This window comes from Lissotriton vulgaris, chromosome 5 (assembly GCF_964263255.1).
Source record: "Lissotriton vulgaris chromosome 5, aLisVul1.2, whole genome shotgun sequence".
Taxonomy (NCBI): Eukaryota; Metazoa; Chordata; class Amphibia; order Caudata; family Salamandridae; genus Lissotriton; species Lissotriton vulgaris.
The window spans coordinates 1,229,646,541-1,229,667,769 of record NC_141693.1 but is presented as its reverse complement, the minus strand read 5'-3'; the positions used below and the strand labels follow the sequence as shown (position 1 = coordinate 1,229,667,769).

The 21,229-nt window shown below is 45.3% G+C and overlaps 1 protein-coding gene across 1 annotated transcript in view; it reads right to left on the bottom strand.

Moving 5' to 3' along the window:
* The window catches only part of LOC147712369 (fish-egg lectin-like), a gene marked incomplete at its 5' end in the record, with an annotated part of 108,456 nt that overhangs the window by 47,491 nt on the left and 39,736 nt on the right, over positions 1 to 21,229 (bottom strand). The window lies entirely within an intron of this gene.

Sequence of the window (21,229 nt, the reverse complement as noted above, 5' to 3'; positions counted from 1 at the left end):
GCCCCTGGCTGGGCGGTGTCCCCACCAATCACAATGCTGCCATTGCAGCCTTGTGATTGGTTTAGGGGAGGGGAGGGAGGCTGCCTGCTACATGTTCCTGACAGAGGCAGGAAAGCAGGAATCAGAGCTGAGAAAAGGCAGGACCCGGCTGACAGACAGGTACATTTTTTGTTTTAATTATTAAATTTACCCCGTCCCCGCACTAGCCCCCACCCACGAATAATGCCGGCCAAGACTGCATATTTCCAAAGATTCTCAAAGAGTTACAGCAAGCCCCGAATGCCTACACTACAAATGGCACTTAACGCAGATGAGCTCCTGGAATGAGCTGGCATGGCGTTCAGCTGTGGCCAGCATTATCTGTCATATGTTAAGTCATGTTCAGTGAATTGGGTGAGAGGAGAGGAGGAGTTATAGTTCCCTTACTGGTGCATTTCAGTGTTTTTTATGCTTTGATTCATAGCAATACTTTTTTTAGAGTATTTAAACTTTTTAACCAATGCTCTTTGTCTTCTAATTACTTTACCATGCATGTTATTTTCAGTGAAATTTTGGGGATCCATAAAAATATATTTAATCATTTGGCTGTAAGATGTGTTCACTGGATGCGCTGAGTGGTCCTTCGGCAGTGTGGAGTTTCACTGTGAACTTAAATGTTTTAATTATTGGCTCTGAAACTGCAGCAAAGCCATAAATACATGTTTAAAAATGTTAAATTCGAAAACTGATTGACAGCAGTTTTTTGTTGCTGGTTTAATCTGTTTACTAGTTTTTGGATATTTCTGGTATAAAAGAGTGATGGGGGCTCAGAGCTGTATCTGGCATATTACCTTGAGGTCTCTCCTTAGATCAGGATCCTCAGAGAATTTGACTGCTGCTAATTTTGAAAATTAAACGTAACTGATTGGATGAGGGAACGTTTCTCTTTTTACTACAGAGGATACGCAAATTCTCACTCTTCGATTGTCTGACTGCAAGTAAAAATATGTATTGCCACATCCATTACCAGATGCCAGACACTGAACCTGCATCCTGAAAAAAGTGCAATGATGGATATGGGGAGCATAGTAGCATCTCCTCACCCAAAGGAGGATGTTTTGGACATGGATGCGGGAACATCCTACTCATAAAAATTAAATAAAAAACAGTTTCTCTTGGAATTCACAGATCCTGTAAGCAATTTGTATTACATTTGTGAATGCTGATTTTTCAGTCAATGTAGCCAAAGAGCATATACATCTGTTTGGAGTGGAAAAGGTCTGGCATCGGGCCAGTTGCTGCCAACCCTCGTTACACATTGTAAGGCTGCACAGTGGATTGGCCGCACCCTGTGGACAACCACTGCTGTGTAAATCAAAGGCAGTGTGCAGGTGTGGTTGGACAAATAGAAGGTTGCCTAAGGGGACTGGCTGTAGCCAAAGGCTGCGAATAGCCGAGGTTGGCAGCAGGACAGGTTCAGAGGGCAGGATCTGTAGCAAACTCCACTGCACATGGCCTTTCACCATGCACAATGGTATGTTAGCCACACACTGGGTATGCTGCAAGGTCTAGCCATAGGCCAAGCCCTATGGTCAATTCCATTGTTTATGGCAAAACACCAGGTGCAGCTGTAGTTGACAGCTCAGTGGCTTGGCCAGGCCATGAGCCCATCTCCTGTTGCTCACTGCTGAAGACCATGGACCGCAGTGGCTGAGTGCACAGATGTTGAGTGTAGTGGCACATTGATAAGTGATGTCAACAGTGATTGCCACAGACATTTATCATGTCATCTTTGACAGGAGTGAGGTGATGAACAGTCATTGAGGACATTATTCTTTGCACAGTAAGACACAAGTGTCAAATTTTCATAATTTCTTAATGTTTTGTAACCATCATTTTTTTAACTGTGGTTTTGAGTGGAAATTTATGTTTCTTTAAACATGCATTAATATTCTTACATAAACATCTATACAGACACACATATATATATACATATAGTTTCAGATGGATATTTCTACCTGCAGATTCCTCACCTGTAGAACTTTCCAAGGCGCTAAACTGCTTCCTGAACTTCAAAGATCTACAGCAGGTGATGCTGGCTTTGTGTCAACACCAGAAATGGCAGTAGATGACCTCAGCGAAGTCATATCACGTCCACCCTGGCACAAAACATCAGTTCCCCTTTTTCCCCACTTTCCACATGGATCAGGAGCTCACTAATCAGAGCTGCAAGTTATCTTCACAGAAAAAAATAATTGCAGTACAATGTCCAAGCACTCGAGTTGTAAGCCCTACCGATATCAATTATTAAACCCCCTCAAATGGACTCTGGTGCCTTCGGTCAGATCACAACTTGTGCTCCTGTGAATCCTGTAGAAGCTGCACCTAAGACCATCAAAGAGTGTAAGGCCAAGCTTTTTATGTCTCAGGCCAAAGACGACAGGTGTAGTTGTCATCTGTCCAGACCTTGCTCTAGCTCCCCTATATAGTCTTCAGGTGCGTAGTTCAGAACATCTTTGACCATTAGGGCACTACTCAGGTGGACTTTTTGCCTCCTTATAAAACTGCAATTGCCAGACATTCTGTGCCCTCCAGTATCCATTGCGAGGAGCCTTGAGGGACATGTTTCAGTTGAGGTGGAACTTTTAGCTGCATTACATGGTCCCCCCATACCCTTGATCCTTTCTGAGGAAGATTCACAAAGACCTGGAGTAAGTCGTTCTCATTGCCCTGGATTGGCCAAGGAGGGTGTTGTACGCAGACCTTCTGCACTTCTCTATTTGCCGTCCACTCAAGCTGTCAGTCAGACCGGAGGCCACCACCTTCATGTCTGGAGTGTGTACATATGAACCCCTCTCAACTGACACCAGAGACGGTGGACGTTATATTGTCAGCCCAACGCCCCTCCGCCAAGTCTGCTTACTCAGGAGGATGCAGTGTGATGGTGCATGGACAACAATGTGGACCCATTACAGTCTAAGCTGTCCCAGATCTTGCAGTTAGCACTTTCCTTTGCCTAGCGGGTATGAAACACAAGAAACCTCTCTTTGCTTCCAGAAGGAGCAAAAACATCTGTGATTATGTGGTGAGTTCCTTCTTGAAAACCCGAGAAGAATTCAGATATTCGCACACAACCTACCTCCTTCCCTTAGTAATGCATTTTAAGTGTGGGCAGGGCAAGGCCTGTGAACTTAACACGGAAAGCAGGAACTTTGATCACTTGGGTCATACATACACAGCACACCATCATACCATCAGCAACACTAAGGAGGTTATATACACAATAAGGTGTCCCTGCAATAGGATCTATGTAGGCCAATTGAAGCGAAAGGTTAAGAAACGCATCTTGCAGCATTGCAGCTGGATTAGATGTGGAACACAAGGGGCACCACTGGAGAAACACTTCAATGAACAAAAACATTCAGTGGAAAGCCTAAGGCGGTGGGTCATTGAGAAAGTGACACGAGACCCAAGAGGAGGAGACATAGAGTCTAAACTCAACACCAGGGAGTGCAAGTCGATACATGTCTTGGATTTAGTAAGTACTGGTTTAAATGAGGTTGAGGAAATGAATAGGCAAACTGGCCTTTTGACACATGTCTGATATGCAACTGATTTTTGCCCTTAACCTACCATGCATGACCTATTTATACTACCCCTTGGTTATGCACCCTTTTATGTGAACTGCCACCACCATTAAAATGACATAACCAGGTCGCATGTAATCTACTCTGCCGTGGTTTTCTAACCATTTGATTCAGCAAGGAATCATGTTTAGAGGGACATGCTCTGAACATACACAACCATGCTGTAGGTCCTGGCTCAAGTGCTACTTTGTAATCTTGTGAATGTATATGTTAAATCATTCATAGGCCCCAGTCACTCCTTTTTGTATGACCCTCTGATATATGTTTGTTTAACCTTCTTCATCAGTAAGGGGGAACAGATGTTAAGAAAGCCAACACGTTTTTTTTTTACGTGTGCAAAATCCCTAAAAATTCTTCTTAACCCGCACAACCACGAGCAGGTGTTGCACATCTCTCTAGTGATTGTTTTGTTCAATTTGGGGCGTGAGTAGTCATTTAACACATCATTGAGCCTTTACACTCTACATGATGTAACCAAGGTTAAGATGGCCGCCATGTTTCTAGCACGGGTGTCAGACCTCTTTTAGACCATGTGACATTGTCACATGATATAAGCACTGATTTATAGAATTACGAATTTCCAGCCTCGGCTCACATTATCACGAGCCTCTGCTAGACATGCGTCTATCAAGAAAATGTATTTCTTTCACTTCGCATTGTGGTAGTTACCATTCACTTCACCTCACTGCTTCCATACTCATTTGTATCCCGACAGGGCAACAGAGGTCCAGATGGCTGCCACATTAGCATTCACGGACAGCAGACCTAACATGGCACATGGGGTCCTTGCAATCCATTTAAGTAGGGAACAGTGGACGCAGCTCACTTGACCACGAGTTGATGAGAGACACTCGAGAATACACGTAAGGAGAATATGACTGTTGTTGGAATGGGGGTAGGAAGGAGCAGGTAGCTTTGCACTGATGAGCGCTTAGTTTCTTGAATTAATTTTATGTCCATGTTGCCTTCTGTATTTAAGAGGTTTGGGAAGCAAGCCCTGATGGACTTTGGCATCAATAAATTACTATCTCTAATGACGGAATACGTTTGAACTCACCACCTCCTGGAGGCCGACGAGCACATCCAGAGTGGTGAGTTTCTAAGACCGTACATTGAGGGGTCATCTTTAGTAGTCCATGTGTGAAGTTGTTTTATTAAAGGGAGAGGAGTACACTTAGTCATTCCCTCTCATTACAGGTACACAGCTAAAGTTTGAAAAGCTGGTTGATTGGTAAGTACATGTAATTAATGCAACAACCGCATAGAGTAGTAGCTATACACATGTAGGGATGCAGATAGTAACTGGCAATCTCATAAATTTGCAGATGATCTTTGAATAAGATGATCTTTGGGGAGAGGAGTTGGCCTAACGGCTAGGGCATAGGACCTCAAATCTGGGGACCCCGGTTTGAGTCTCCGCAATGACGCTGAACATCCTGCATTCTGGGCAATTCACTCAATCTCCCTGTGTCTAACAAAAATTTATGTGTCCTCATGTAACACAACTGGTGCTATGTAAAGCGCTCTGATACCCGATACCGGTTCAAGTTCACGCTATATAAAATTCAGTAAAAAAGAAAATGAGAACTCATTCCCGGCTCAGAGTAGTTAATAGATTTAATCTTGTGCATTCCCAACCAGTAAGGGGGAGTACCCCAAGAGTATGGTGGCTCACACATTGTACATTTTTTATTTCACACCATACTAATAGGAATTTCATTATCCTTGAAATAGGCTGTTGCACCTCCTTCATTTGTCCTGAAGAAGACCCTACTTAATGTATCTACAAAAACACACACACACACACACTGAAAAAAACATAGGTTTCAGGCCTGATATAGTTAGGAATTTGCATTTAAAAAACCTTTGAAATTCACTGAAAAAACCATAGGTTTCAGGCCTGATATAGTTAGGAATTAGCATTTAAAAAACCTTCGAAATTCCCTGAAAAAACTGTAGGTTTTAGGGGTGTTATAGTTGGCTGGACATTTCACTCGTACAAAACCATTGAAATTCCTCCGATATAGTTAGTTGTACTAACTATGGATTAGATTTACCGATTCATAAATACCGAATTTTACCGATTCGGTATTCATGAATCGGTAAATGTAATGTAGGTAATCATTCTGTATCAAATACCGAATCGGTAGGAATCGGTATTTACCGATTCGGTAATTACCGAATCAGTATTTGCCATTGATTCCTATGGGCCTTAAAGCCCATAGGACTCAATGGCAACTACAGATTCGGTAATTACCGAATCGGTAAAAATACCGAATTGCCAAGGGGGACAGGGTGTCACTTTGACACCCTGTAGCACCCCTGTTTCTGGCTTGTGTGCCATGTGACACACAGACATGCCCTTAGGTCATGTATGTGTGCCACATGGCACAGGTGTACATGCACAGATGTGCATGTACACAGGAATTTGTTATTTACCACCCAATAGCATTGGGTGGTAAATAACGAATGCTTAAGGGCCTGTGGCACTGTTTACTGTGCCACCTACATCTGGATTTACAGAATCAGTAAATTTACTGATTCGGTATTTTACAGATTTGGTAATTTACCGAATCGGTAAATTTACCGATTCTGTAAATCTCAAGCCCCCTACATGTCAAACACCAAATACCGGTCGGTAACGGCCGAAATCGGCAAGTTACCGACCGGTATTCGGTCTCCTACATCTGGCCCTTTATCTCGCGCGTCCGCAATCCACTGCTGATGATGTCACGTATTACATCATTCATGACATGGTCAGTGACATCACTGATGACATCTCAAATGACATCACTGATGACATCACTGAGTACATCATCCAGTGAATGTGGTTTGCTTTGTTATTTAAATATGTATTATATATATATATGTAGCAATTTGCATTGAAGAATGAGTGGATATATAAATATAAATATCTGGATGGAGGATTTAGTAGCAGTGTGATTGACTGTTTACTTGACAAATTTAAAGTGTCTCTCTAAATATATTGGATAGTGAATAAACTGTGTGAACATCTGTATCACTTTGTCAGTTGTTGTAAAAACTACTTCTCCAGTTGGTTACTAGCTATTTGAAAGTCTATATTAGTTATTGATTAGTTAACTGAGTATTTGTATGGGAGAGTGAATGTGTATGTGGTTCGGTGGGAGCTGTTTGACTGCCCAAAGTTGTGTGAATAGTTGATTTAGTAGGTATATGACATTAAGACTACATGTTATACCAGTTGTTTGGGTGAGTGAATATCTTCATGGGTGTGGTGATGAGCAAATATCTCTCTTAATGGTACATGTCCAACAAAGTAGAAAAATAAAAGGCAATGTATGTGTCAGTTGTTGTTTATAAATAACTATACATAAGACTCAGTGATTGTATGCGTGACTGTATGGATCACTGTATACTTGTATTAGTGATTTTATAACACACTAAGTATAATTTACTATCTATATCTATACTAATATAATAAAGAGGGAGCCGAAACCTTTGAGGCGGGTAATCTCAGGAACCACAGCACCAATCACAACACCCAATACAGCGTTGGAAAGGGCAGTTGCAGCAGAAGGACATAGGCTATGCAGACGCCCACCATATACATTTAAAAGGTAAAAGAACCATGCCATCAAAGTAGTCCCTTGTGGGCATGTCTGCGTTGTGCTGTGGGCGTGTGCTGGGGGCGTGACAAACGCTGAGGGCGTGTGGTGCGTTACGCCCTTCATGCCATGTCTCATATCGTGTGCTAATCCCACCCTGCTCCCTTTAAATACCCCTGCACCCCATAATCATAACCCACCCTTACTCCTTAAAATACCCCAACACCCTTAAACACTAACCCATCTTAACCCTATAAATATACCCTGTACCCCAAAACCCAAACCTATCCCTAAACCCTAAAAATACCCCTGTACCCCAAAACCCAAACCTAGCCCTGAACCCTATAAATACCCCTGTACCTCAAAACCCAAACCTAGGGGGGCGTGGCTAGCAGCCAACGATGGCGGCCGCAGCTTAGGGAGGCTCCCGTGGAAAGGCGGCTTCCCACATTAATCCGCGATCTCCATCCGTAAACTATCGGTGTCCGAAGGGGCGGACCGTGCCCGGAGTCCTTGTAGTGCCCAGTGGAGCGTTTCAGAGACGGAGGCGGCCAGCAATCAACCCGAAATCAGCCCGCAGGACGAGGCAGAGGAGGGGCCTATTGTCCTCCAGAAAGCAGCGGTGTGGCTAGCGGTTCGGACCCGACCGGAAGTGGTGCCTTGGTGGGCATGACCGGCCGGAAGTGCCGGCCTCGCGGATGACCTGCCTGTCCGCAATCGGACCACCATCCTGAGCCCCAGAAGACGGGGTGACGACCTGCGGTGCCCAGCGGAGGTCAGCGCGACAACAGGTCCGGCCCGGACAGGGACGAACAAGACGACTGGATCCAGGGGGGCGGCTCCGCCATCTTGAGTGCCGGACCCGTCCCGACCATCGGGACCATGAGCATACAGTGACGGAGCAGTTCCATCTCCCACGCTGTAGGCGGAGAGGCGCACCGGAGAGTACACGGAGGTCAGCGGCAGCTTCAGCGGGGTTAACGGAAGCATCGGGTCGAGCGGCGGCCGACCTCAGTGCCAGTGGTGAGTTGTGGAATACCCCCCTCCCCCCGCCCCCTCTACAGAAGGGACACGAATAGCAGCACACAAGGAGAGGGAGAAGCGCAACAACAGGGAGGGGAGGCCCCGGGTCTGAGAGCCTTTGATACCCGGAACAGCGCAGGCTGGAGTGCAAACCCCGAATGATCTGAACACGGCGCACTACAGCTGTGGAGGCTCGGCTTGCCGCCTCAGTAGACATATTGTTCAGCACAGCGACCAGAGAGTGCGGAGCACGTTGCACTCGAGCGTGAGAAGGGAGACCACCCGATTGCCTTTAGCTGGGATAATCTACTGCACGAGCCCCTGTTGACACCTGAAAAAGGCTCAGACAACAAAAACCCACTGGGAGACACTGGCTCCGGCTGCTGTGGAGAACTTGTCGCAAACATCACACGGAAAACTGCAGGTGGACGAGTGATTAGCCCTCTATTGGCCTTGACATATAGCAACTGCGGGGGACAGGAACGCTGGTAAGAAGAGAACCATGTCTAACAGAGGCCCCAAACACGGTACAACACAGGCAAAATTAGATAAATTTGCTTATGAAAGGCAGACTCCTCCCCAAGAACAACGCAAGCCCACCGGGAAGACGACGGAAGCGGAGGGAACAAAGAAGGCCACACTAGAGGACGTATTGGCAGCGCTGGCCCAGGTACAGGCAACGGTGGGCGCCACGGCCACGGAAGTAACTTTGATACGGGCGGACCTCCAGAAGATCAACGAGAGGGTCAAGCAGGTTGAGGTGGTGACCAAATCCTTAGAAGAGGATGTGTCCGAACTGCAAATGGCAGTGGAAAGACTGCAAACAGATAACAAACTACTCAGGGACAAACTGGATGACCAAGAAGGGCGCTCACGACGCAACAACGTCCGAATCTTAGGCGTGCCGGAATCTGAAGACACGGGTGCTATGGACCTCTATGTGGAGGAACTGATCAAAACCAGGCTCCAACCGAAGGGACTCTCGAATTTCTTCTCGGTAGAGCGGGCACATAGGGTGCCGGGGGGGAAACCTAAGACAGGAGGTCCGCCAAGACCAATACTAGCAAGGTTATTCAACTTCAGGGACCGTGACGCCATCTTACAAGTGGCACGAGTAGCACCTGCCATTCAGATTCAGAACTCAAGGATTGCCTTCTTCCCGGATTACACGGCTGAGGTGTCAAGGAAAAGAAGGACTTTTCTGGAGGTGAAAAAGACACTGAGAGAAAAGGAGTTGCCCTATTCGATGCTCTTCCCGGCCCGGCTGCGAGTAGTAGCAGACAAAAAAGTGTGGTTTTTTGATTCCCCGTAAACGGCCCGAGACTGGCTTGAAGGATGGCGCACTGCGGACCACCCACGAAGAACACATAGGTCCAACTACGGTCACAGAGAAGATAGCAGGGCAGGATCCCAAACATCAGGTCGAGGGGGAGCGGAGGGCTCCCCTCCCCTCGGATCTGCAGGGGCTGGTGGAGAAGAATGACTCGACCTCTAGAACCTGAAATGACTGTACTCGCTGAACATTGAAACACTGTGTGATAGCTGCAAACGGACACTGGCATGATAAAGCCCTGGAAGCACGCAGGGATGCCGCCTGCTCAGGGAGACGCTCTCCCCCCTACACGCAAGTACTCTGGTTGTGGGATGGATTAAGCACTCTGCTCAGTTGGGGGGGCGGGCAGTTGAAAGTCCGTTAGGCAGGGATGCAGGGAGGGGGGGAAAGGGGAGGGATTGTTTTAACACAGTTGGGAGTACACATGTGCGGTCAAAGAAGAAAGTTATGTTTTCACAGAAGTTTCTAAAAGATTGGTGGGGAAGACGACGGTTTACTTCCTTGGTTAGACCCCTCAGCGTTTCACTGAACAAGTTCGTACCGCACGCCCATGACTCACCTCCTCTCTATCACACCATAGACCCCATAATCCCAAATGGCTGAGAACCCGATCCTTGGGGCAAGGGGAATAGACTCGGGGAAACAGGGTTCATCCCTACAGTTGCTGACTTGGAACGTGAGGGGACTGGGGGATAAGGTGAAACAAGGCCTAGTACTGACCGCCCTTAAGAGACAGAAACCCACCATAGCACTATTGCAGGAAACACACCTGACGGGGGGGGGCTACCAAAGCCATGGATAGAAGAGGCTACAAGATGATAGTCCATTCAGGCTTCACGTCGGGCTCTAGGGGAACCGGTATACTGTTCCAAAAGGCCTCACGGTTTATCCCTCTACAGACCAAGACAGATGATCAGGGCTGCTTTGCTGCTTTACAGGGGCAATGGGAAGGTAGGCTTCTTAACATAGTGTCAGTATATATCCCACCGGCACTACACTCGGTGCAACTCCCGAAGCTGGGCGACTTTCTGCTGACTCTTCCCGAGGGGGAGGTTTCCTTGGGGGGGGACTTCAATGCTATTTTGGATACACAACTTGATAGGTTTCCGGCACTGGCCCCCACGGCAGGGATCCCCCACCTCCAGCGCTTCTTGACAGCCATGGGTCTTACTGATGTGTGGAGGCTCCTCCACCCCAATTTGAAGCAATACACATTTCATTCCGCAGTACACGGCAGTATGATGAGAATCAACCACTTCCTGACCCTGGGAGATGCACTCCAACTTATAGACACAGTAGAAATACACCCCCGGGGAATCTCAGACCACTCCCCAATCACTCTCACGCTCTCCACTCAAGAGAGGTCCCGTAAACGCATATACCCCATACACGCTACCTATCTAAAGATTCCCCAAGTTCGCAAGGCTCTTAAAAGAGCAACGACACACTACTTCAATGAGAATGTTAATTTGGTGCGCTCCTCCGAGGTACTTTGGGAAGCCTATAAGGCGGTCTTGAGGGGGCAAGCCATAACCTCAATTACGGGATACAAAAAGGAACAAACTCAGGAGTTAGTTAAACTGGAATTAACGTTGAGAAATTTGACGGTGACACGAACAACACCCGACTCCGGCCACCTTACATGCACTTGACATTCAGCAGCGGTTGTACAACGATCATTTGCGCTTCCAAGTGAGGGGGCAAATAACCGACACTCAGAATCGGATTTATGAGGTGGGCGACAAGGCGGGGAGAATGCTTGCTTGGCTTGACAAACGGGAAGGCAGTTACAGGGGAATCCAACGATTAAGAGACAGTCAAGGGAGGGTATATACGAACCCAGCGCACATAGTGGACCAGCTCGCAACCCACTTCGAGGGAGTTTACACCCCTGACAATGTGAATACCCCTGAGATGGCCAGAGAAGCATTGGCACCAATAGTGGTCCAAACATTATCCCCGGACATGTCCAATGAGTTAGAGGCGGACGTTACCGCTGATGAAATCCAACTGGCTATTGAAGCCTTAAACCCGGGTAAGGCACTAGGACCCAACGGCATACCTATAGAATGGTACCAAGCAGCACCTGAAACCCTCAGTACACATCTACTAGGGATGTTTAAGGACTGTCTAGAAAAAGGTACACTTCCGACAGACCAGTGAATGGCAACTATAGTGGCCATCTCCAAGCCAGGGAAACCGCCTGAGGAATGCTCCTCCTACCGCCCCATCTCACTGCTTAATGCAGAAGCCAAAATCCTTGCCAAACTCCTTGCAACCAGGCTCTTGCCGCATCTGCCGTCCCTTATACATCCGGACCAGTCCGGATTTATGCCCCGCAGAAATACGGCATTGAACCTGCGTAGATTGCACGGAGTGTTGGCTAGGGCAGACTCGATCGCAACCCAAGCAGTGATATTGGCCCTTGATGCCAAGATGGCATTTGACCTTGTGGAATGGCACTACTTGTTTGAGGCGCTGTCGCGTTTGGGATTTGGCCCCCGCTTCATCGCATGGGTTAGATTGTTATACACTGATCCGGTTGCCCAGGTGGTGGCGAATGGGCATATCTCGCGAACATTCTCATTAGGGAGGGGCACGAGACAAGGGTGCCCCCTCTCGCCGTTGTTGTTTGCGATCTCATTAGAACCCCTTGCCACTCTTATTAGAACCTCACCCTTGCTGAAGGGCATACGTTGGAAGGAGGGCTGGGAGGACCGGCTATCGCTCTATGCAGACGATATGCTGGTATATCTCACGGATCCAGAAAGTGGGGTGCCGGCCCTATTACATCTCTGCAATAATCATGGGAGGATATCCGGATATACGATAAATTGGAGCAAGTCGGAAATGTATGTTTTGAAGGGACAGGTCCCGGCACTCGATGCAGACTGCCCTCTGAAGGTAGCTGGTTCCTCCTTTAAATACTTAGGCATCCAGATAACTAGAGACCCCACAGAATTTATGGACAAGAATCTGAATCCCCACCTGGAAAGACTCAAACAAGACGTCAAGTTTTGGTCGGGACTACCACTAACGCTTCTGGGAAGGGCCGCATTATATAAAATGATGACGCTGCCCCGATTTCTGTATGTTCTTGAAAACACACTTTACTAGGTGGCCCCAAGATTCTTTCAAAAAGTTGCAGCATTGATCTCCAATCTCCTATGGGGGAACCTACCAGTACGCATTGCACAACCCAAATTACATAGAGGATGGTACGACGGGGGTATTGCGTTGCCTAATCTAAAACTGTATTATTGGGCCGCACATCTTAAACCCATCAACCAGTGGCTCCATACTCCACAGACTGAGCCAGCCTTTCAGGCGGATAGGGCGCAATTAGGTACTAACAGTATGTTGGCTCCGTTGTATGACCAACGCAGAATGCGCAAACTGGTGGGCCCCACCAGACTAACAGTGATACTATGGCATACAGCGACAACGGCTCTGGGCTGGAAGGGGAGAATAACGAAGCTCACCCCACTGTGGGATACTCGAGCCTTAGGTAACATGAGGAATAGCCAGGGACACTATAGGGATATCCACGGTGGGAGACCTTTGGGAGAGGGGAGAGGTGATACCTTTCAATAGACTGAGAGAATTGTACAGCCTGAGTGAAAGAGAGCTCTACAGCTCTGTTCTGCCCACACACACAGATCTACCAGAATCTTCCCCGCTGGAAGACCGCCTACTCACTGATTTCATGACTGAACGCGCAACGTCCCTCACATACCGTAAAATACTCAACAACTTGCCAGACCCAATGACATCTTTAAAGGAGAAATGGGAGGGGGACACCTGTGAACTGGACAAACATGAGTGGAATGAGGCGACAGCGTCACCTAAGGAGGTGGGCGTCTCCGCACGGATGAGACTTGTGCAGCTGAAAATATTACATAGGGTGTACTACACAAGAAGTATGCTACATCGCATCCACAGGTCACAACACCCTTATTGTCTTCGTGGATGTGGGGAGGAGGGCACATTTTTTCACACCATATGGGAATGCCCCCAGATTCAGGAATATTGGAAACAAATACTACGAACAATCTCGCAGACACTGGAGATATCATTACTACCTGAGTCAAAGCGGTGCCTACTGAATATATGGGAACCTACTGATCTCTCTAGACATGGTCAACTCTGGGTTACGGTAGGATTGATGGTAGCCAAAAGGGATATTGCGCAACGTTGGGGGGTGGCAGAAGTACCAACTAAGACACAATGGTGCTTGAATATGGACAGGGTGATGGTAACAGAAAGGGCGGTCTATTCCAACCGGGCCTGCCCGGGGAAGTGGAACAAAATCTGGACCAAGTGGAATATATACAGAGGGGAGATCTGTGATCCCTTGCCAGAGGAAGAACAGGATGTGTCGGATGAGGAAGAGGAGGAGGGCTAGTGTCACTAGCGAGCAGTACTGAGGGGGAGGACATGAGACATGGGAGCGACTAATAAGTGGCGTTATTGCGCAGAGGCGCAGAGGCGCAGAGGCGCAGAGGGGGAGTGCAAGGGAACACAGTCAGACAGAATATACTCACGTACACGGACACTCACCTTAGGCAGGTTAGTGGGCATGGGGGGGACACTGAAGGGTAACATTTCACGAAGGAGCCGTACTCGACCGATACCAATCAGTATATGACCGCATTGTGATTCCTGAAGTTTGGTTTGTTTTGTTGTTGTTTTTTGAAAAACTAGAAAACCAAAAACCAGCACAGTTTGGGACTATAATGCATGTACTGTACCTTTTCACTGCGGCAGTTCCGATTTTATTTCATGTGCCGGCTATGTCTGCAAAGAAGTTTAATTGCTGCAATATGCTTAACAAATTGATATAGCGGCCAGCCCGTGGGGTTGTAGGCATTCCGCTGTGTAACTTTGAAAGTACAATAAAGGTTTTTGAGAAAAAAAAACCCAAACCTAGCCATGAACCCTTAAAATACCCCTGTACCTCAAAACCCAAACCTAGCCATGAACCCTTAAAATACCCCTGTAACCCAAACCTACCCCTGAACCCTAAAAATACCCCTGTACCCCAAAACCCAAACCTAGCCCTGAACCCTAAAAATAACCCTGTACCCCAAAACTCAAGCCTACCCCTGAACCCTAAAATACCCCTGTACCCCAAAACCCAAACCTAGCCCTGAACCCTAAAAATACCCATGTACCCCAAAACCCAAACCTAGCCCTGAACCCTTAAAATACCCCTGTACCCCAAAACCCAAATCTACCCCTGAACCCTAAAAATACCCCTATACCCCAAAACCCAAACCTAGCCCTAAACCCTAAAAATTCCCCTGTACCCCAAAACCCATACCTATCCCTAAACCCTAAAACTACCCCTGTACTCCATAACCCAAGACTATATCTGAACCCTTAAAATACCCAAACACCCCAAAACATATACCTCAGTACCCCAAAACATATACCCTATACCCATACTTACCTTATCTAAACATTTTAAAAAAACATGCTTTTACCATTCATGCATTTACAACGAATTTCCTTGTAAATGTATGCGTGGTAAAAGCATATAAAATGTAATGCCATGCGTTATAATGGCATTGCGGAGTCATGGTAATTTCGTAATGGAAGTATGCGGAGTGATGGTATGCGGAAAGAAAGTTGCGGAATAATGGGTGTTTACCCTCCCCCGGTAAGTACATTGGTGGCACGACGGCCCACATCTCCAGCAACATACTCATATTTTTTCACCACCCATTTGAAAAATGCACAGGTCTCTCTCATTGATGGCCAGCACCGACATACACTTTTAGACACACCTCCCGCCACAAGATCTAGAATTACGAACTTTAGAGCTGGGGAGCTACGTTCGAATCTCGGCATCAGCTCAACATCCTGTGATTCCAGGCAAATCGCTTTGTCTCCCCGTGCCTACCACAAATGAATGTGTTCTTCTGTATTGTAAATTGTGCTAATGCCATGTTGTCGAGTGCGTGCGATATAATATTGCAAGGAAAAATAAAGTAGGGAAACTTGAGTTCACACACTACTGAACGCGCACTCTTAAGTGCATCAGCAGTGCACTGTGAATCAGAGCGTTTCACAGGCCTGTCACAGATAAGAAATGCTATCAAAACAAAATCCTACAAAACAATATACTACTGGCCGGCAGCAATTCATACCCGGACAACGTCGGGACGGGCTGCTAGTGAATAGATAAAGTGGTGTTTGTATAAGTGTATAGCTAAGTAAATGTCAAGTATGATCCATTGTTTGCATTAGTGAATAAGATGACTTTATCAGTGAATAGGATGTGTGATGGTGTGTAATATCGATATAGGTGAATAAGTATATTTGATAGTGTTCTATTGATCATTGACTGCATGTATGAGTGAATCTGTAGGTAAGTGATTAGATGTGTGTATAGATCTAGGAGTCACTGAGTGGGTTTTTAGAAACTTGTATTGGTGTGCCAAATGATTCAAATATGGTACTCTGTATTTTACTGTGAGTGATGAAAGGTTATACTAGTGTATGATGAGGTGTATTGTCACGTGGATGATGTCATCATTAATGTCATTTGAGATGTCATCAGTGAGGTCACTGACGATGTCATGAATGATGTAATATGTGACATCATCAGCAGTGGATTGCGGGCGCGCGAGATATAGTTAGTACAACTAACTATATTGGAGGAATTTCAATGGTTTTGTACGAGTGAAATGTCCAGCTAACTATAACACCCCTAAAATCTACAGTTTTTTCAGTGAATTTCTAAGGTTTTTTAAATGCTAATTCCTAACTATATCAGGCCTGAAACCTATGGTGTTTTCAGTGAATTTCAAAGGTTTTTTAAATGCTAATTCCTAACTATATCAGGCCTGAAACCTATGTTTTTTTCAGGGAATTTCAATGGTTTTTTAAATGCTAATTCCTAACTATATCAGGACTGAAACCTTTGGTTTTTTTCAGTGAATTTCGAAGGTTTTTCAAATGACAATTTTTAAATGTATTAATTGTTATATTTTTTTTTATACTGATTTACTACATTTTTTAAACTATTTATTTTTAGATATTTTATTTTTTAAATTACATTGTAATTACATTATACATTACATTACAAAATATACTTTCTCAGAATGAATTACGTTAGTTTAAATACTTTGCAAATAGGCAATAGACTTTTAAGTACAGTAGTTACAGTTGTTGCAATGGGCCACACAATTTCAAATACAATGCAAAATTGACCTCAATGTGTTTTTCTAGCTAAATGCGATTGGTTACTTTATGGATTACTTTTCTAACCACAGGATTGGACCCTAGATTCAGTCCTTGGACATCTCCTGTAAACCGTTGATTAAAAGTGTTTTAGTTACAGTAGTGATTTTTAAGGAATATTATTGTATTTTAAAGGTTGCCACTTCACATTTTTTTCACATAGAATCACCATTGTTATCCTATGGGAGGAAATTCACTTAGCAGGTAAGTAGTGTTATCATTACTTTTTCTTTCTCAGTGGTGGATCCTGGTTCCAGCACTGGTGCATCTCCTGTAAACAGTTGAAAGAGTGTGTTTAAGTCATACAGGCAATTTTTTAGGAATATTTTTAGTTTGTGAAAATAGACACAGAAACTTTTCTGGTGAAAACCAGACAATGGATTCCTATGGAAGGATATTCAAGTTACTTGTAAGTATGGTTAGAATTACTTTTCAGGATCATTACTGGGCTCAAAGATGGAGCACTGAGGTCTCTCCTGATAACAGGTGAGTAAATCGGAATTCGTAGTTCGGCTGCTTTTTTTTAAAGTTCCAAAACTCCACACTTCGAAGAATTTTCAAGTGAAACCAGCCAATGTTAGCCTATGGAAGGAAATTCAAGTTACTGTAAGTATGGTTAGAATTACCTTTCAGGATCAGTAGTGGGCTAAATAGATGCAGCACTGAGGTCTCTCCTGATAACAGGTGAGTAAATCCGAATTCGTAATTCGGCTGATTTTAGAGGAATATCTGTATGTTTCAAAAATAGACACTTAGATACTTTGCTGGTGAAAACCACACAATAGATTCCTATGGAAGGAAATACAAGTTACTGGTAAGTACGCTTAGATTTACTTTTCAGGGTCGGTACTGGGCTCAAAGATGCAGCACTGACGTCTCTCGTGATAGCAGGTGAGTAAATCGGAATTGGTAGTTCCGCTGATTTTAGAGGAATATTGTGCTCAATAGTGAAGGAAGGAGGCGAAACCTGAGGTGACATGTGTGCAAACACGCCCTGTGGCCCGTTTTAGATTGGGGAATTAATTCCTCTTCAATCCTGAGGTCCCCTGTGAGCCAACTAGCCCACCAGGTACCTCCAGTATGCGCCAGGAAGCTGTGTTGTAGAGAGGTGTTCAGAGGGCACGCCCCCTTTTTACAGTACTCTGCAACGCAGCTCCGTGACGCAAAATGGAGGTACCTGTTGGACTACTTGGCCCCTAGGGGACCTCTGGATTGAAGAGGAATTCATTGACTCATCCTCGACATCCCCCGCCACAGCCACATATCAGCCCACCTGAGAGACCTGCACTGGCTCCTCGTCAACAAAAGGATCATGTTCAGGCTCCTCACCTACGCACACATAGCGCTCCACGACATAGGTCCCGAATACCTCAACAACCGCCTCACGTTCTACACTCCAACGCGCAAACTCCGCTCCGCCAGCCTCGCCACAGTCCCATGCATCTGCAGAACCACTGCCGGAGGAAGATCATTCTCCTACCTGGCAGCCAAGATGGGGAACTCCCTCCCCTCCCACCTACGACTGACCCAGGACCACCTCACATTCAGGAAACAACTCAAGACCTGGCTCTTCCAGCAGTAGCGTCACTCACCCTCCCCCCCCCGCACCTTGATACAAGTGTATTAATTGATTGATTGATTTGTCAGACAGCCCCATTGGTATAATCTGTTTGTATAAAATTATTTGCACAATTGGCAAGAAAAATAGAGAAACTAAACAAATAATGCAATAATATATATATTTTTGATAAAAACTTACTGAGGTGTGGTACATTTATAAAAGTCTAGTACAAAATCACTATTGATTGTGAAAGAAATAATCAGGGTCTAAACCAGCACCTTGTGGTACTTACCCATCGGAATCACTTGTAGCTTTATTGCGGGGATGAGCAGCAGACATTGTCAAGAGGAATTTGGCTGTGTTGTTGGCGTTCCCCTGACTTCAGACAACTCTTAGTTGTTCAGGTCTCCAATTGTGATACGTTTTTGTAAAGGAGTCCACAAATCTGTATCCTCTAACCTCCTTTGGTGTGACTTAATGGAACCTTAATTTAGTCATTTCTCAGTGCGACTCCACTTGAGCCCTTGCACGGTTTCCCTTAAGGATGTTGACTCCAAAAACGGAGTTGAGTGCGCTAGAAGCTCTTAGTTCCCGTTCAACATTCACCTCCTTACATCCAGACAAGTTGGTGTTGTAAACCAGTCTGCTTTCCTGCCAAAAGTAGTTATTCCTTTCCATTTCACCAGTCCATTACCTTCCCAACTATTTATCCCCCTCTCCATCCCACTGAGGAGGAGCATTTGCTGAGTTGGATCCCAGGTGAGCAGTGAGCTTCTACCTAGTCGGCAGCAAGGAAACACCACTGGACGACCAGCTCTTCATTGAATACGTTTGTGGCAATAAAGGCAAAGTGGTGCAGAAACAGCCCTATCCCAGTGGATCATCCTCTGCATCTAGACTTGCTCCCCTTTGGCCAGAAATAAATCTCTAGAAGAGATTAGGGACCATTTTTACCAGGGCCAAATCACCCACTTTCACCCTTGCAAGATGAGTGCTAATTGCAGAGATATGTAAGACAGTTATGTGAACATCTACACACTTTATCCAAATATTACTGCCTGGATTGGGAAGTGCTCAAGGACTGCCGATTTACCATGTCTGTCTTACAGGACTGCCTTGTATAACCTCCACCAGCTCCTCCTAAAGTAGTTTATATCTTCGTAATCTAATCTGCAGGTGAGAAATCTGCAGCTAGAAATATCCATCAGAAGAAAAAGTTACTTACCTGGGGTAATGATATTTCTGGTGGATACTCTATCTCCTTGCAAATTCATCATCTGCAGAGCTATCCCATGTGCCAGGCTAGATCCAGAGCATTCAAAAGTTCTGAAGCACAGTATGCTTCTGTGCAAACTCCATGCTCTGTTGTCTTGCCCGTGTGCCACCTTTTTTTTTAAATATAACGCACAAATTCTGTCCAAGGGCCATTTGAGCACTTTATGTGAGCACCAGTTACATTACACAAGATCACACTAATTTCTTAGAAACGGGTAGATTAAGTGATGTGCCCAAGACCAAAGAATATTGAGCCCACGCCAGAACTTGTACCTTATTCCAGTTCCGAAGTTGGTAGCCCTGATCATAAAGACACGTCAGTTACAGAGGCCTGAAGAACAAGCAGGTTAATTACGGGTGAAATGATAACCATACAAAGTTTATTGGAACAGTAGGCATTGTGTAGAAAAGGGAGCCAAGTGGCTGATTAATCACTGCACAAGGAAGGAATCAGTCATTTAACATGAGATGCCACAAAATGCCCATCAGTGTTCTGGAGTGTCTATTTTTAGGTCTCGCCTGCCGGCGAGAGATAAAGAGGGGCACCAGAAAATCCTACCAAGAGGGCTTTGGAATGCGGATTATGGCCAGTGCATGTGCGCTGGGCACGCGCTCGCCATTTGACCCCCCCCCCCCATCAGACTTGAAAGGAAGCCGCTCGCACACCACCATTTGTCTGAGCCTCGGCATTAGACTTCAAAGGCTGCCGCTACCACGCCCACCCTCCCGCTACAGCAATGCAGAGAGCTTGTTTTTTCTTTTTAGCTCCTGGCGACATATGCTGGGTGTTTTTTACAACTACTTTACAAGGCAGGGAAGCAGCCTTCTTGTTAATGCCATCAGTTTGCCTCTTGCTTTGTTCATACTGCACAAGTGGAAGATTCAATCTAATGACTTTTTGCCACCTTCGCACAGTCATAAGTAGAGTCATTCTTATCGACGGCGCCAGCCTTTTACAACTCATTCAATATGCGCTTTCAAGCTACAACTTTGGACGCCCTTTCACCATTACTACGCATATTCTTACAGCCCCCTTCTATTTGATAACACTGATTTGGCTTTGGTTTCACTTACATTTCAAAATAAATAAAAAAATATCACTTGCAGTTCTTGTACCTTTCTTTACGAAACACAATGTCTATACTTATGTAATTAAAAATATATTTGATGTATAATGTGTTTTGTATTGATTTCGCACTAAAAGGAAAATATCATTTATTTTTTGGGTTTGTTACACTCTATTTGTGCGTGTGCTTTCTTTTCTTAACATTGGCTCAGCATACCTGAAGAGAGCACAGCCTAAAAAAAAACGCTTTTTTTTATTTACATCATGTTGATTTATGGGCAACATAAGTTTTATCACATTACTCGGGGCTTCATGGCGCTAAATGTGCTTACCAGCATTGCAATATTAGACCTAATAAAAACAATTTACAAAGGGTGGACATGTTTTGCTTCAATGGTAATCATTTTATTAATAACATTTTACACATACATTACTCAACATAGTTCATGCCTTTTACACATGAATATTTTCCGAACCTTTTAAGGGGGAGTTATATCAAAGCGATTTAGA